The 19,694-nt window shown below is 37.0% G+C and overlaps 1 protein-coding gene across 8 annotated transcripts in view; it reads left to right on the plus strand.

Annotated features, from left to right (window-relative positions):
- Positions 1-19,694, plus strand: part of lama2 (laminin, alpha 2) — a 262,814-nt gene that overhangs the window by 195 nt on the left and 242,925 nt on the right.

The raw sequence follows: 19,694 nt of genomic DNA on the forward strand, positions 1-19,694 counted from the left end.
GAGTTCATGTGGCGTTAACTCTCCTCAGCTTTTGTTCCATAGTAAAGTACACGGTTTTGTTTATGGGCCGCGAAATCACATGATGCCATGTCTGTGTTGGGCTGACAGAACGAGCACTGTGGTGACTTGTGGGAAAAATATTTTATTTTTGTTGTTTTGTTCAATCAGTGTTCGCATATTCATCATCAGCTTTACTTCATAATAACCAATAATTGGTCTTTTTCCTTCTATCAACGCTGTCTATGCTGTTATTAGTCATTTTTGCACAGACCCTCAACTCAAAGACTCTGATGATGATTTTATTATTAGGAGTTTTATTTTCCTGTCATTTTAGGGATTCTGTAAGTTACTCTTTAAATAGTGTACTTTTTCACACTTTGTTTGTAAGTTGTGTGTGTGTCTGAGTTTGTGTCTCTGTAAGTGTGTAGGTGTGAGTTTGTGTTGGTCTGTACTGTATGCGAGTATAAGTTTGTATATATGTGTGTGTAGGTATGAGGTAGGTAGGAGTGTGTGTGTGAGTCTGTTTGTATGTGTGCATGTGTAGGTCTTGTGTAGTCCTAAAAAAAAAAGTGGTGTACTACTGCCTACCCAACCTAATTTTTAAATAAAAGTAGGCAAAGAAGTTATGAAAGTCAATGTTTAGCAATAGATTCACTCATCGGCCACTTTATTAGGTACACCTTAACAGCAATGGGTTGAACCCCCTTTTGACTTCAGAACTGCCATAATCCTTCGTGGCATACCTTCAACAAGGTACTGGAAATATTAGTCTATATATTTTGATCCATATTGACAATATTTGTCGGCTGCACATCCATGATGCGAATCTCCCATTCCACTACATTTCAAAGGTGCTCTATTGGATTGAGATCTGGTGACTGTGGAGGCCATTTGAGTACAGTGAACTCATTGCCATCTTCAAGAAACCAGTCTGAGATGATTGGCGGTATGTGCGTTAAGGAATGGGCTAGTGCAGGGGTGGCCAGCCCTGTTCCTGGAGAGCCACCTTCCAGCAGATTTCAGGTGCAACCCATATCAAACACACCTGCCTGTAATTATCACGTGGTGTTCAGGTCCTAATTAATTGGTTCAGGTGTGTTTAATATGGGTAGCAACTGAAATCTGCAGGAAGCTGGCTCTCCAGGAACAGGGTTGGCCACCCTTGGACTAGTGTGTCCAAACCTTTATGAGTCTCTTTTTTTAATTCAAGTAAAAATAAGATACAAATACTATAAATGTGGATGTCATTCATTCATTCGGCTTGTTACCTTATTTATCAGGGGTCGCCACAGCGGAATGAACCACCAACAATTCCAGCATATGTTTTATGCAGCGGATGCCCTTCCAGCCGCAACCCGGTACTGGAAAACACCCATACACACTCACATTCACACACACACACACACACTCATACACTATGGCCAATTTAGTTGGAAGCATCCAGAAGAAACCCACGCCAACATGAGAGAACATGCAAACTCCACACAGAAATGATCCAACCGGGACTTAAACCTGCTAACCACTGGACCACCGTGATGGGGATGTCATAGATGTTTTTTCCTCATCATGTTCATCAGAAGAAACTCAAACTGACAAAGGCGGCGAGGAAAAAGATGAGGGTGAATAAATGATATACATTTTTGGGTGAACCGTCGCTTTAAATAATGTTCAGATATACTACCGTAATAATGAAGCGACTCATTTATTCTGACTCTGCTTGGTGAAACAGATCAAAGAATAAGCGAGTGATTATAGTCAGTTTGATTCTGTTAGTCTTTTAGTATCATAAAGTAATTTTGTGGTAAACATGCTTCTGGAGAGTTGAAATATAGCCTCCTGTTCACCCAGAAATCAAGTAAAATTTGCTTTACTGTCGTGCCTATTCCTTCAGAAATCATTCTGATATGAAGATTGGATCATTTCTGATTAATATCAGTGTTGCTTCATATGTTCATGTTTTTGTGGAAACTCTTTAATGACTGTGACGTTAAAAAAAGAGCAGCATTTCTTTGAAATCGAAATCTTTTGTAGCAAGATATTAACGCCACTTTTGATCAGTTTAACGTGTCCTTGCTTAATAAAAGTATTAATTTCTTCTTTCAACTCCAAGTGTTTGAAGGGGAATGTGCTGTAGATAGGGAAAGAAAAACATCTTTGTGGTTAGTATTATTATGCACGCTCAGGCTTTGTCTCAGTAATGCCTCTGTCAGAGGAAAAAGAGAGAGAGAGAGAGATTTCAGAATGCTTGAGGAGGAAAATCAATAGGTAATTCCACCACGCCGCCAATGAATAGGCCAGTCCGATCAGGTCTGACTTTATCCCGGTCGGCGCTGATGAACAGATGCAGAAAGTACGCTCTGATGGATTGTTTTCAATGTTTTACCGATTGCTTGACGTTGATTTGCTTGCGCTCAACATGAATGGCCTCTGGATTTATTTATGTCTGAGCAGGGAAAGCTTTGAGTGTAATGACAGACAGAGAGAGAGGGCGAGCGGGGAGATTAATTCGGTTTGATATTTTCTATTGGATGCAGCATGAGGTTGATGGGGTTGAGGTGCGCTGCTCCATATTTTACACTCCAGAAATGTAACTTTCATTTGGTCTCTCTGCAGTCCTTCACACTCAGCAAAAGCTATTCAAAAATTAGACCTTTAGGGCTGCGGTCGCTTATCACTGTGACGGCAACATTATAGAGAAGATTTTGCACCGTATTTATCCCTAAAAGGGATTTATTAGTGTATTAGGAGCGTGTACTATCAACTCCGCGAGGCCTGCTATATTATCAAGAACACCAAATGAGGAGACTAAATATTTTTGGTTGAGTGTCACATTTAATACTACAGGCTTTTATGGAGGATTATAGGAAATAGTTTTGGAGGGAAAAAGAGGACACATTTATTCAGAGAAGAAGAACATCGTTAGAACATCATTCATGGAAAATAAATACGAGATGTTTTAGAGCAGGGGTACCCAAACTCATTCCTGGAGGGCCGGTGTCCTGCATTGTTTAGCACCAATTTTCCTCAACACACATATGTGGAAGTTGCTAGTATACCTAGAAAGAGCTTGATTAGCTGCTTCATGTGTGTCTAACTGGGGTTGGAACTAAATTCTGCAGGACACTGGCCCTGCAGGACTGAGTTGGGTGCACCGTTTTAGAGGCATTCAGGAGATATTATCAATGCTGAGGAACAGAGAAAGCAAAGGTTCTGGAAAAATAACCTTCCGCAAATGATTCTAAATATTTTATACGTTCAGAAGATATTTCTAATGTTGGGTAATAAAAAAAGTAAAGGTACTGGAAAATGAACATTCCTCAAAAGATTTCAGATGTTTTATAGAAGCTTAGAAGATCTTGTCCATGTCGAGTAACAAGGAAATTAAATGTCCTCCCTTTCCTCAAAAGATTTTAAATATTTTTGAGATGTTATTTAAAGAGGGTTCAGAGCCATTCAGGAGATCTTTTCAATGTTAAGTAATAAATAAAGTAAATGTAATGGAAAATTAATTTTCCTGAATAGATTTGAGATGTTTTAGAGGCATTTAGGAGATATTTTCAATGTTGAGGAACAGAGAAAGTAAAGGTTCTGGAAAAATAACCTTCCGCAAAAGATTCTACATATTTGAAATACAATTAGAAGATATTTTCAATGTTGGGTAGCAAAAAAAAAGTTAATGTTATGGAAAATTAACATTTCTTGAAATATTTGAGAGGTTTTAGAGGCATTTAGAGGAGAGTTTCAATGTTGAGGAACAGAGAAAGTAAAGGTTCTGGAAAATTATAAAATTATACTAAAAAGATTTCAAATGTTTTAGAGATGTTTAGAAGATCTTGTCCATGTTGAGTAACAAAGAAATTAAATGTTATGAGAAAAACATTCTTTCCTTGAAAGATTTTAAATGTTTTAGAGATGTTATTTGAAAAGGGTTTAGAGATTTATGAGATCTTTTCAATATTGAGTAAAAAAAGAAAGTAAATGCTATGGAGAATGAATTGTAGAATATGAAAATGAATAGATTTGAGATGTTTTATATGCACTTACGAGATCTTTTCATTATTGAGGAACAGAGAAGGAAAGATTCTGGAAAAATAACGTTGCTCGAAAGATCTGAGATGTTTTAGAGAAATTTAGGAGAGTTTTAATGTTGAGGAACAAAGAAAATAAAGGTTATGGAAAATAACCTTCCTCAATAGATTTGAGGTGTCTTAGAGACAATTACATCTTTCCATTGTCGAGGAACAGAGAAATTAAAGGTTTTGGAAAATGTATCTTTCCTGAAAGATTTACAATGTTTTATGTGTTCTATTGTTGTGAAACAGAGAAGATAAAGAAAATCAATCTTCTTCTAAAGATTTGAGTGGATTTAGAGTTATTTAGCAGATCTTTTCAATGTTGAAGAACAGAGAAAGTAAAGGTTCTGGATTTTTTTTTCCTTAAAGATTTAAAAAGTTTTATTAGTGTTTAGATGCTCCTCACCCTCGTGTCATTCTAAACCCATATGACTTCTCTTCAGTTCTTCATATCGCTTTAAAGACTTGTGCATGTGTGGACCATATGGCTTTTTTACTGTCATCTTTGGAGCTTTTCCAATTAAAGTGAAGCGTTTACTTTTAATTGTATGGAAATGTACCGTGAAGATTTCCACATTTTAAGTTGCAAACAATAAGAAAAGCAACAACACTATGACAGGAGGTTTTGATTATCCACCCCTTTCAGGATGCTCAGATTCTGCATTTGTTCAAGTGCTCTTCATTTTGGAAATGCTGAAATTTGAATGTGGTTTGAATTTGTAAGTGTAATCACACAATGATGCCCTGAACTTTGACTTTCGCACACACACACACACACACGAGTGTTTTCATAGGTGGCTTGTGGAAGTCTCAGGATTCATAAACTCTCCAGGAAGTCTGTGTTTTTGTGCGTTTGATGCTCTGCGCTGGCGCTCCTCTTCCCCTGTTCTCTCTCTCTCTCTCCTGTCTTTGATGCTGTATCCAGTTTCTTGCCCTCTGCTGTGTATCTGTCCATCTGTGTGTGCTGACCCTCAGTCTCTCTGGGCTGTTACACACACGTGGCTGCTGACTCAGTTCTGGTGTGATCCGCAGAACCAGCATCAGCTGGGGCTTTCAGATCTGGCTCAATCTTAATATTTAGATTTATTTAACTGCTAGAATAAAGGCAGATTTTAATTTTTTAAACACAATTTTAAGGTCAATATTATTAGCCCCTTTAATCTATATATTTTTCAGATGAAGTCAGAATTATTAGCTCCTCTTTAAATTTTTTTTTTTTATTTTTTATTTACCAAATGATGTTTAACAGAGCAAAGAAATGTTCACAGTATGTCTGATAATATTTTTTTTCAGGAGAAAGTCTTATTTGTTTTATTTCGACTGGAATAAAAGCAGTTTTAAATTTTTTAAAAGCCATTTTAAGGTCAATATTATTAGCCCCTTTAAGCTGTTTTTTTTTCGATAGTCTACAGAACAAACCATCGTTATACAATAACTTGCCTAATTACCCTAACCTGCCTAATTAACCTAGTTAAACCTTTAAATGTCACTTTAAGCTGTATAGAAGTGTCTTGAAGAGTATTTAGTCTAATATTATTTACTGTCATCATGGCAAAGAGAAAATAAATCAGTTATTAGAGATGAGTTATTAAAACTATTATGATTAGAAATGTGCTGAAGAAATCTGCTCTCTCTTAAACAGAAATTGGGGAAAAAATAAACAGAGGGCTAATATTTCTCACTTCAACTGTATATATATATATATATATATATATATATATATATATATATATATATATATATATATATATATATATATATATATATATATATTTATATTTATATATATATATATATATATTTATATATATATATATATATATATATATATATATATATATATATATATATATATATATATCGGTTACCGTCATTCCTCCTAAAAATACCGAGATATTTGCCCAATATTGCACAGCCCTAATAGCTAGTGGCCAGTCTTAAAGGCCTCAGCATCTCTAGTGCAGCTAATGATGGTGTTTAGCACTGATGTGCCTTTTCAGAAAGCATTATTTAAAGCTGAGATCTGCTCTGTCTCTCTGCCCACTTCCTGTCTACGGGTCAGCGGCCCTTGAAATGTCAAACTTAAATAATGCACAGACCAATCGAAACACGGGCCTGCATCACATGACGTTTCCACCGCCGTAGATCACCTCTGATAAATGGTGCGGCGCTACCAGCAAACGGCGCGTGTAGACAGCGTTCATATTTCATTCTGCCGTCTCTTAACATTTGCTTTGTCGTGGGTCTCCGACGCTGCGCGCCCACATTACATTTGTAATGCGTGGCAAAACACATAAAGCCAAATATAATAAGCATTTTCTCTCCTCGGCTAACAGCGTGACTGCTGTCTCATATATCTTGTGGAGCATTATGAATTCAATCACATTTGCTGAAAAATGAAATTGAGAGTAATAACAGTGTTGGCCGCGCTCTCGCTTTCACACTGACTCCACAGCGCTGCCTAGATTATGATTACACACACTCACACACTGTTTATTTTATTGTATGCAATCCATTTGCTTCTATATTCCCATTTGATACTATATATTTAAAGACAGCGAGTCTGAAGCAGAAATCAATTAAGCAGCACGTACATACAGCAAACTTATTCTTTATCTACATACTTTTACATCAATCTGTCTATAATCTATTCGATATACACTGTGGCCTCACAGCAAGAAGGTCACTAGTTCGAGTTCTGGCTGGGCTAGTTGGCATTTCTGTGAGGAGTTTGCATGATCTCCTCTTGTTGGTGTGGGTTTCCTCCGGGTGCTCCGGGTAGGGCTGGCCCTGTACATTTGGGGGCCCTAAGCAAATGATTTTGGAGCCCTACCTTGCTCTAAATAGTGGAGTATTGCCATTGCAAACCGGCTCACAATGATTATATTGCTTATTAGATACAATCAATGAAACGGAAAAGTAAAGCCTGATTTCTTCTACTTAATAACCGTCTGAATGACTTGGACATTTCAACACAGCACTGTTCGGTCAATCCTCCGGGTGCTCCGGTTTCTCCCACAGTCTAAAGACATGCGGTACAGGCGAATTGGCTAGGCTAAATTGTCCGTAGTGTATGTATGTGTGCGAATAAGTGTGTATGGGTTTCCCAGTGATGGGTTGCACCTGGAAGGGCATCCACTGCGTAAAACAAGTGCTGGATAAGTTGACGGTTCATTCCACTGTGGCGACCCCAGATTAATAAAGGGACTAAGCTGAAAATGAATGAATGTTTATGTCAACTAGCAGCTTCAAAAGTGAAGACTTAAACAATTTTGTAATAAAGGGACCAGTGATTCCTTCTTTGCATATTTCTGGAGTGTTTAAAACACATTTTATTGATTTGGCAAACAGATTAAAGAGTCTATTAATGACTCTAGGTTGAGTTTTATTTTGTTTGTTTGTTTTAATAAATTCCGAAAGTAAAAACCCTGCAATGAAAGACAGTGAGCAATAATTAGCCAAAAGTGAAAATGCAGTACTTTAGTAATAAAATATACATTCTGAGCTCATTAAAAACTCAAGAAAACAACAAAACAATCAACATTGAATAAATAAAAAAATCAATAAGCAAATAATATTTTATATATATATATACATAACAGTTCTGTCTGGTTCTCAAATCTGATTGGCTGATAGCCGTACGATATTCTGCAATAACATAACTCCTGCAGCCTCTTTACCCTTTGTGTATCACTCCGCCCACATACAGCCAGCAAAAAGCAGACACTACAGATCTACAGTTTAAAAAATGCGGACTCAACTGTTTAACTGTCAGCTTTTGATTTGAATCCGCCATATTATGGACTACAACACCCAGTCATGCAACACACACACTCACCTGCTCCAAGTCACCATTAATTAGTCACCCACAGCTGAAGCTGCTTTTGGACTGATTGCTTGTTTTTTGTTTACTTTATTGTATGCAGTCCACTTGCGTCTATATTCCCATTTGAAACTATATATTTAAAGACAGTGAGTCTGAAGCAGAGATCAATTAAGCAGCACTTACAGTAAACTTATTCTTTATCTACATACTTTTACATCAATCCGTCAATATTCTAACCAAGTGCCATCATTCCATGCGTTATGTGGGCCGGATGTAAGTGTCTGGTGTGGGCTGGATTTGAGCCACATGAATTTTACTATCTGGGATCCCTGCTGAAAAATCCATCTTAAACCAGCTTAGGCTGGTTGGTTGGTTTTAGCTGGTCGACCAGGCTGGTTTTAGAGGGGTTTTGGCCATTTCCAGGCTGGTTTCCAGCCATTTCCAGCCAGGTCTTAGCTGGTCAGGCTGGGAGATGACCAGCTAAAACCAGCTTGACTAGCCCAGCCAAAACCAGCTATGTCCAGCTTAAACCAGGCTGGTCAAGCTGGTTTTAGCTGGATTTGGCTGGTCATTTTCCAGCCTGACCAGCTAAGACCAGGCTGGAAATGGCTGGAAACCAGCCTGGAAATGGCCAAAACCCCTCTTAAACCAGCCTGGTTGACCAGCTAAAACCAGCCAACCAGCCTAGGCTGGTTTAAGCTGGATTTTTCAGCAGGGATGCCTAGAAAATGCTTCTTGATTTAAGAGTGTTTAGATATTTGGACTAGAAAGAAGCTGAGATTTTCAGCTTTGCGCTGTTCTGGATGGACTGTGATGTTCTTCAGATGTGATGTTTATTGTCCAACATTTCTGCTCTTCTTCCTTTTAATTGTTTCCAGCACTGACCAAGCCACCATTCATCCTTAAAGTCACAGTACACCCAAAATGAAAACGCTGTCCTCATGCTAAACGTGTCGCACTTGTTGAGTTTCTTTCTTCTGTTGAACACAAAGGAAGATCTACTGAAGAATGCTTGAAAAACAGCCGTTGACTTCAGCATTGCTTTGTCTCCATGTCAATGTCAACATTCTACAGAATATCGTGTTTTGTGTTCAGCAGGAGAAAGAGCCACTTGAGTAAATAGTATGTACGTTTTCGTTTTCGGGTGACTGTCCCTTTAAATGAGGCATTTATGTGTGTGTTATTCAGCCGAGAGCAGTGAAGGTTGAAGGAATAATTCACATCTAAATGAAAATCCTGTCATTATTTACCCAGTCGCATGTCCTTCCAGCTCTTTTCAAACGAATATCTCACACAGACGTGCTGATATGCGATAATGCACTATCGTGATCATAAACACTTCAAAAAACGGTGAATAATTTGTATATTGTTTAAACTTTTAGAGTGCCTTTTCAAAATATTCAGACTCTTGTAATAATGTTTTTTTTTATCAGAGACTAAATGCATGAAGACTTTATATGCCGTTTATTTTTAAATGTATACACACTACTACTACTACTACTTTTCACATTAATATGGTCCATATATTTATATATATATATATATATATATATATACAGTTGAAGTCTGAATTATTAGCCGCCTTGAATTATTCGTCCCCCTGTTTATTTTTTCTGTTTAACAGAGAGATTTTCTCCTAATAATCCTGCTGCCGCCTGTGGGAAATATATATATTTTTTTAATTCTCAGGAGCGCTAATAATTTTGACTTTAACAGTAATGTTTTGAATAATCGTGATTACAATTATGACCAAAATAATCATGATTATGATTTTTCCCAAAATCGAGCAGCCCTACTTTATATATAAAGATACATATTTACAAACACATATATGTTGAGAAAATCACAAGGACTCAATAAAATAAAAAGCTTGATTAAATAAAAAAAATAAATAAATAAATTGCAGTGGCAAGTGAAGAGGCAGTAGTGCAGTAGGTAGTGCTGTCACCTCACAGCAAGAAGGTTGCTGGGTCGCTGGTTCGAACCTCAGCTCAGTTGGCGTTTTTGTGTGGAGTTTGCATGTTCTCCCTGTCTTCGCGTGGGTTTCTTCCGGGTGCTCTGGTTTCCCCCACAGTCCAAAGACATGCGGTACAGGTGAATTGGGTAGGCTAATTGTCCATAGTGTATAAGTGTGTGTGTGTGTGTGGAAGTTTCCCAGAGATGGGTTGTGGCTGGAAGGGCATCTGCTGCGTAAAAACTTGCTGGATAAGTTGGCGGTTCATTCCGCTGTGGCGACCCCAGATTAATAAAGGGACTAAGCTGAAAAGAAAATGAAGGAATGAATGAAATTAAAAATGAGTAAAGACTTTTGCAATTACTAACAAGAAAATTTGACCACACACATGAATCTTAAATTAAGACACAGTTCTGTCTCTTTAAACTGAGAGATGTTTCATTTTTGCATTGTAAAGTAAAACGTACTAGCTGAATAAATGAAGGAAGATCTCTCATAATACACACGTTTAATCTTTTGTTAATTGGCTTTCATGACTGAGTTAAAGATCTTGTTTAACAGCACAAGCCTTATAACATGTACTGCACATAAAAAAAACGAAAAAATCAACGGTGTAAAAAATGAATATTGCATCGGGCAGCCAGACGTATGGTGATTTTCTATTTCAGCATGAGGTCTACTACCCAGCAGCCCTCATTTACACTCTCTTGTCCAGCGGTCAGCACTTCCAGACGCTTGTATTACCTGCTTGATTCATGCCAAATGAAAACGTTTCAGCGACACACACACACACACAAACACAAGCACCTCGCGGCTCGTTCACATCAAATGTAGACTGATTTGTGTTATGGATGTGGGTCCTGAACAAGGAGTCGTGTTTGAGAGCTCGTTTCTGCAGTTTTCTCGGGGGGAGTCTGCTCTCTTTGTTTGTTTGAGGAAATTAAAGAAGGTTGCAAAGAGCCCACGGCTTAATTTGTCCATCAGAGACATCAGAGTCTGAACTTTTGCTTGCTCGTAATTGTGTCTTGCAGGTTATGAGGCGATTATTCACAGTGCAGGGTGGGTTATTTACAATTATCAACGTGATCAGAGCTGTTGTGTTCTGACAGTCTGTGCTGCCTTCTCAGAATGTGCCACCTGATGCTTAATTTGTAAGATTTTATATAATGTAACGGGGTTAGTACATCTTTTCAGCTTCAAATGCCTAATTAGAATGAACTGACATCTTGTTACTAAACGGCTCGTAGCTAAAGTTTAAAATTCAGCACAGTAATATATGGCTAATATGGATTCACAGCAAGAAGGTCGCTGGTTCGAGCCTCAGCTGGGTCAGTTGGCATTTCTGTGTGGAGTTTGCATGTTCTCCCTGCATTCGCGTGGGTTTCTTGTGGTACAGGTGAATTGGGTAGGCTAAAATTGTCCGTAGTGTATGAGTGTGTATGCATGTTTCCCAGAGGTGTGTTGCAGCTGGAAGGGCATCCGCTGTGTATACGTATGCTGGATAAGTTGGCGGTTCATTCCACTGTGGCGACCCCAGACTAATAAAGGGACTAAGCCGACGAGAAAATGAATAAACAGAAATTGGACGAAAAAATATGCAGGGGGGGCGAATAATTCTGACTCCACCTGTATATCGCAGAAAACCAAAATATGGCAGTGTCAGTTTTATTTTCCAGTATTGTGCAGCATGTCCTAACCTCCAGCAGGTTTGTTGAGTGTTTTTGTTGAGCTGTCCGTCAGAGCTGAAGCAGGATTGTTTTAATTGCCGGTCTGATGTACTGAGAAGTGAACGAATGGACGTGATTCAGCTCACACACACACACACACACACACACACACACACACACACACACACACACACACACACACACACACACACACACACACACACACACACACACTCGGCTCAAACTCCAGGGATGCAGCAGGAGGAAATGACAGAGTTGATGTTGTGCGCTTCTGGTCTGCTGTAATGCCTTTAACAGATGGACGTGTGTGTGTGTTGTGTTTTTGGAGGAGGTGGGCTTGACAGGAATACACTGTCCAAGATGAGCACGGCTCTCACAACGGACTATTATATGCTGTTTGTGTGTGTGTGTGTGGGAGTGTGTGTCCGCTGGGAATAACACACATACACACACAACGCTGGAGACGCAATTCTGTATAACGGTCCAGAAGCATGTTATGGTGTTGTGAATATAGAAACGTGTGTAGGTGGCTTTGTGTGTTTCTCTGTTAAACACATTGAGAGTGAAACATCCCCTGCCTCCATCACACACACTCAGACACACGGGGACAGACAGATAAACATGGGTGTACACACACACACACACACACACACACACATGGACAGACAGATAAACATGCACACATACGCACACACAAATACATACACTGAGAGACAAACACACACACACACACACACACACACACACACTCACACACACCTGCATGCACGCACCCAAAAGTTTTATTTCATTATATATTTTTTTCATAAATTTAATTTATAATTTTTACATGTAATTTAATTAATGTATTTATTTTTATGTATTTATTTATTTTAATATAATTTAATGTAATGTTTTATGCATTATTATTATTATTATTATTATTATTATTATTATTATTATTATTATCATTATTATTATTATTATTATTTGTACTATTTAATTTATTTGATTATTTTTATTATTATTACTAATATTATTATTCAAACTTTTTGTTTGTTCTATTTATTTAAATTTATTTGTTGTTGTTGTTATTATTATTTTATATTATTATTATTATTACTATTATTATTATTATTATTATTATTATTTGTTCTATTTAATTGAATTTATTAATTTATTTCTTATTATTATATTTATAATTTTTATTAATATTTGTAATATGTAATCATTATTATTATTATTATTATTATTATTATTTATTATTATTATATTTATTATTTTTATTCTTAATACTTATTAATTTGTTATTATTATTATTGTTGTTGTTGTTGTTGTTGTTATTATTATTATTATTATTATTATTATTATTATTATTATTATTATTATTTGTACCATTTCATTTATTATTATTATTGTTGTTGTTGTTGTTGTTGTTGTTATTGTTATTATTATTATTATTATTATTTGTACTATTTAATTTGTTATAATTTTTTTAACAGTTGTATTATTTAATTTAATATTCATTTGATTTATTTTTGATTATTATTTTATCTTTTTGGTTATTATTTTATTTCGTGACATGCCCACACTTATTTACTTTTCACTGTTTTACCCCCCAAAATAGATTTACTGAGGGTTTTAATTCAATTATAGTTTTTGTATTGTATTTTGTAATTAGGTCATCTACAGATCGACTCTTTATAATATTTTTTCATAATTAATGTTACACAATTTCACATGCAATACAATGTGGTGCTTCTTTAACAATAATTTACTGATGAATTCTAAATGAAATAACTTTCAGATATTTATTCATACCCCAGGGGTATTTTATCCTTGACTGTATATAATATATAGATTATTTGATTCTTAAACAATTGATTCCTGGAGGGCCGCGGCTCTGCACAGTTTTGTTCCAAACCTCATCAAACACACCTGATCAAACTATTCAAGATGTTCCAGACTACTAGAAGCTATCATGCAGGTCTGAGTTGGAGGTGGTTGGAGCTAAACTGTGCAGAGCTGTGGCTCTTCAGGAATCAAGTTTGAGACCTATGATATAGAAGAATGAATGACTGAAAAAAATCACCATACAGATTTGAAACCAATGAGTAAATGATGACAGAATGTTCACAGTTTGTGTGAAATGACCCTGAGAGAGAGGCTATGAGAAGCCAGAAATGATCTGGACCCAGTAAAGGAGTCCAGTTTCTCTTTCCGCTTCCCCCAAATCATGCTCCATATGGACCCCATTAGGAAAGAGAACAGACCCGCAAACCGCAGTCTAGCAGATCTAAAGGCCATTCACATGCTGTCTGCATTCCCCCTCTGAAGCCAAGCAATAAAGCTTCAGCAATACTGTGTTTTTTCCCGCGTGTTCAATGTTCAAGCAAATCTAGCATTGACCCTGTTACCCTTGCCCTTTAGAAGCACTCAAAACAAACACTGGATACTAACTCCAAAGACGCAGATTAGACTTAAACTTGCACAAATATTTGCCAGAGAAGTGTAGTTTAGTGTGTTTGGCGAAGCCACTGTGGTGTTTTTTCATCTCTAATAAATGAGTTGCGCCTCAGAAGAGGAAGACGCAATGCAATGAATGCAACGCAGTGCTTCTGTCGGTGTGAGCCTGGTCAATTCCTGGATGGGAGACCACATAGGAAAACTAGGTTGCTGTTAGAAGTGGTGTTAGGGAGGCCAGCAGGGGGTGTGAGTTCTGATGCCACAGTAAAACTGAAGAGGACACCACACTGTCAGTGGGCGCCGTCTTCCGGATGAGATGTTAAACCGAGGCGCTGTAAAGAGTAGGAAGTGGTGAGTAGAGTGGTGTGAAGAGACCCCCCTCATGATTGTGAAGCGCTTTGGGTGAATGACCATACACAATAAATGCACATTACATTACATTACATCAAGACAGTTCTGGAGGGAATAATAATAGAATAATAATAATACTGAAGCGCTGTGATGACGGACTGACGGCTGAGGAGTTTTAGAAATCAGCAAAACCACATTTCAGATGTTTTACCATGTGCTGGAAGCGTGTGGCAAACTCGCATGCAAATCACACACATTTATATCTGAGTCACATCATGCATGCTGATGAATTTATTCGCTAAATGTGTGCATGAGCATGTTGCCTTATCAAAGAGAAAGTTTATCTTGCTTACTTTCAAAATGTATGGGCAATTTGGCATTTACATTAATAATTTCGGTAACACTGTATAATTACACACTATGAACCGTTATTTAGCATAAGCAAATAGTTACAACCCAGACTCATTCTGGAAACGTAGCCCCGCAGACATTTCTGGAGACCGTAAAATACGTATTGGGAGAGGCCGCTGTGCGAGCTTTTTCACATCTCGAACGTCTCTCACGACCCCGCTGTTTGCGTAAAAAGCCGCTGGAGGCCACTGTCGAGCGACCGTCTGTCCGATTGACTGAATGACTGATCGATTGACTGGACAGCCGGCCAATCGGCCGACCCGGCTGCCCTCCTCCTCCTCCTTCTTCCCTAAACCGAAGCGACGATTTACTAAAGCCGTCCAGAAAAAGAAAAGCCCTCGTCCGATTTTGACCGCGCTTTCGGATTTCACTGCATTCTCCCTCTGTTACGAACTCGTTCGCTTTAGTTTTTGGATTCTGTTTTTTGTCTTACCTGATTTCTGGAACCGCTCTTCCCCGGACTCGAACCCGGTCATCGAACGCGGCCGGCTCCTCCTCCTCCGGGCGTCCGCTCCACCGACGTAACACGACAAGCTAACCGGACAAATTGGTTGCGGTGGAAAAGCCCTCCACACAGAGGAGGCGAGCCGTCAGCCCAGCTAGCGAGCGCGAAGAGGAGCGGCATCACATCGCCCCCATAGCGTTCACTTGAAAAAACTAAAAAGCAGCCATATGTACCTCCGGCCACGTAAATCGTGGTCTCCAGAAACGTCCACGGGGCTACGTTTTCAGAATGGGCTTGGGTTGAATAGTTAACTCATTATCTGTCAGGCATTAACTCTACATTTAATAAACGTTAGTAAGCAGTTTATAACTGCAGCTACAAATGCTCTATTCTTGACTTATAACTAGGGCCAGACGGAATCTGCAGGTTTTTTGCTATTTCTGTGCAGAATTTTTGTAAATATCTGCAGATTTATGCAGAATTATTTTGGAAGTATCATAACTAAAACCTTAATATATGAACTAAAAAGTAATACCTTTTTAACGTGTATTTAATGTTTACAATGCAAATCCAATTCAATCCAATTTATTTGGTGAACACAGCAAGTCCCTCATATAATATCTCTACTAAAACACTGAAAATATTACTGTACAAACTGTATTGTAAATAAATTATATAAATATTTTCATATTAGTCAACAATACTAAAGAAATTAATTTAAAAACTGAATAAATATGAATTTACACACATTCACACAAGTCAATAAACAGAATCAATGATGAGAGATTGGCAGAAATCTGTGCGTGCAAATTCCATGTGGGCCTACTTATAACCACATTTATAATGTGTTTAATAATTATACTTTCATACTTTGTTAATGATTTATTTTTCATTATTAAATTAAGCATTATTTACCAACCAGTTATTTAAACATAGTTGATTGTTTGTTTTTTAAGATCATTCAGAATGTGTTATTAATGATTAATAAACTATTTAAACTAACATTTATATTAAGGCTCAGTATCAAATGAACAATAATCTTTGCAATCTTATCTAAAAAGTACATTTACTGTAAAGTTTAAACACTGCTGAATAACAGGAGTGTCAAAATACGACATAAAACATAAAACAACAATATAATAATTAAACAATAAAATAAGATGCAATGTTTAAACTGTACAATAATCTAATTTTAGTTAAGGTTGCAAAGATTTATTTTTCATTTGAAGTGCAGTTTGATTTAATTTTAATAATTATTAATAATAATTTAAATTTTTCCTGTTTAGAATTGAACTGAACCTTTAATTGTCATCTATAAGGGATTTATAGAGCATGAATAGACCTCACTTGAGTTAATAAAGCATTCGTTATCATACAAATTAACCATTACTAAATGCCTGAATAATTAGATATATAAACGTTGATCTCAATAGTTTATTACTAGTTTACTAACTCATTCTGAATGATCTTAATAACCTCCAACTACTCTTAAATACAAATGATTTGTAAATAATTCATTTAGTAATGAAAATAAATCATTAACAAAGTATGAAAGTACAATTATTAAGCACATTATAACTGTGGTTATAAGTCAACAATAGAACATTTGCAACTGCACTCTAAAAAATATTGTTCAGACAAAACAAAAAAATTAATGCAACAGTTTGCATTAATATATTGAAGTTAAGACAACATCTAAATATTTAAATAATATACATAATATAATATACATTTAAATACAAAAATATTTAAACATCTAAATAAACTAAATATTTTCCTCTTCAATCAGAAGCATTTTTACATAGCAAAAACCTCAAATCTTTAAGTTGAGTACTCAAAAATGTTGTATCAATTAGTTTTTATTTTAAAATTGAAAACAAATCTACTGTTATGTACTTAATTACATGCACATTTTCAAGTTTAGAACTCCAAATTAATTAAGTAGCCAAAATTGTTACTTTGTTGTTTGTTTTCAAATTTACTGTTCATGTAAGAAATACATTTTACAACCACATTTTTGTTTTTCGGTAGTTTTTTATTTGTATCAAACCACATTTTTTTATTGTTTACAAAACAAAAACATGTACTGTCCAATAATATCAGCGTAAAAAATAACAAAAAACATTAGTGTGCGGACTTAAATACAAAACTCCATTAGTGTGAGTTATCAACCCAATTTCTTTGGGTTGCTACAAGTTAAATATTGTTTTAAAGCAACTGACAGATATGTTTACCTTTAAATTAGCAGCATTTTTAAATCGATGTAATTATCAATATTTTCCTGTTTTGAAAACTTAAATTATTCTGGCAACTTAAAAGTTTTAATCTAATCAGCATTTTAGAATTTTTAATAATGTATTAAACTATGCAGTGGTAACAGACCTCCTGAGTTATTTTTTTAGAGTGTGCAGTTATAAACTGCTTACTGATGTTTATTAATGTAGAGTTAATGCTTAACAAATAATCAATTCACTAGATGCTAATTGTTAGTAAATGATTCATAATGTGCAGTTATTATTATAAAGTGTTACCATCATTTTTTCTGAAATGCGCATAAGCATAAGTAGATGGAAACAGCTCAGGGTTTGATTATATGAGGCTTATATGAGTCTGCTCCTCGAGACAGCAGAGATCTGCAGTAAACGCTCAATCTTAGACGCTCTCCAAGTGGAGGTCAAAAGCCCTTCATTCAGTAACGACCAGCCGTGAAAGAGCAGCAATCCGCTCTCCAGTTTTAACTCGTTTCTTATCATAAATGTTTTGATGTTAATCAATTCACCACTGAACATCCTGCCGCAAGTGTTGAGGCTTTTTTATGGAAATGTTTTATAGGCTGAAATGCGTTCAGCTCGTCTGCAGAGCCAAAACGAAACAGATGAAGTGATCTAAAGTGTTCTTCTTAAATGAGTCATTTTTAATTACATACATTTTCTAAAATGATGTTCATTCATTAGATGAGCGGATAAAAGTGTGCGCGTTTAGTAACGCTACTGTCAAGTTTCTGTTTGTTTTAAGCCATGTTTGTTGTCAAAATGAACACCAACATGTAGATCTACTTTCTAGTTGATTTCTACTCTGAAACGTCTCTCTAAGCTCTGCATGGTGAGAGGTTCGGAAAGCATGCGAAGGCCAGGACTTTTACAGCCTCCATGTTTTCTTTTTATGTTATTTCAGACGTCTGTTCCTTCCTGTGTGAGTTAATGCATCTAAAGAGAACGCTGATGCTAAATCTAAGGGCGAGTAGGTTGTAGAAATGTTTTAAACGCTGTCTGGTTGATCTAAAAGTATGTGGGATTATTCTGTTGGTGCTTGCATTTTCCACTACCAGCCATTTACATTTAACATTTATTCATTTAGCAGATGCTAAGACAGGAAAAAGAGTAGAGAGTATGGCCAATTGGGGGGGTGGGGGGTCACTAACCTTTGCGGAGTTCACTAAGAACTGTACAGTTTTATCAACAAGTATGAGGCACATACACGAAAGTGTCTGGTGCATATGGAGAGGAACAGAGAGTGTCAACTGCAGGTGGTTTGTAAAGCCCACTCACCTGCGTAAAGCACACTAGGAACTAAGGGTGTCACGATTTTAATTTTAAATGGAATCGATCGAAATTTACACAGGAGACCCATCAACCAGGCCCGGATTGGCTGAGGACCGGGAGAATTCCCGGTGGGCCGGTCCGTTTTTTGGCTGCAAGGGCCGGTGTCCCTAGCTCCAGAATCTGTTGCTCTCAGCAGTCACACTTTTAAAAATAATTAATTTATTTACTTGACCACAGCCTTTTTATTTATTATTTTACCGCAGATGATATAACTAAATAAATCACCATTCAATGTTCAGCTATTGTGGTACAGTGGTTAGCATGTTAGGTTATAACGCCGCCAACCCGGGTTCGGTCTGAGTAACATTTTTTTTTTTTTTTCATTTTTATTGTTAAGACATATAATACTGTTGTGGAACATTTGAAGTTCTAAAACAGCTGTTTTGACGTGATACTGTAATTAGAAACTGAATTGGAAATGACCTTATTTTCTTATAGTCAGTGGTGAACTGAGGTGGGCCGGTCTGAGGCTTGAAACTCCAGGGCTGAAAAAGAGTCCCACTCCGGCCCTGCCGTCAACAGAACTTAAACCCTCTCCTCTTTCAATGAAGTCGCCGGTGTGGAAGTGTTTTGGATTTCCAGTGAGTTATGTTGACAAAACACAGTTTGCAAGCTCTGCTATGAACGTATTAGGGTTGGGCCGATAGAAGATGGGCGCATCACGATCTCCGCCCCTGTTGCAAATCCGCTCGCGAATAATACACACTCAGGCCCTGTTTACTCTAATAGGTCTTTGTTTTTAAATGGCGTTTTAGAACAACATCGATCCACATTCACACTGGCGTGTAGCATTTCTGAGCAGCCCTCCTTTCTCACTACCGCTGAAAACGCACATCACGTGACCACACACACTCATTCACACACAGACACAGACGCACACACAATCATGCGCTCGAGAC

Source organism: Danio rerio, chromosome 20 (assembly GCF_052040795.2).
Source record: "Danio rerio strain M-AB ecotype USA chromosome 20, GRCz13ab, whole genome shotgun sequence".
Lineage (NCBI taxonomy): Eukaryota > Metazoa > Chordata > Actinopteri > Cypriniformes > Danionidae > Danio > Danio rerio.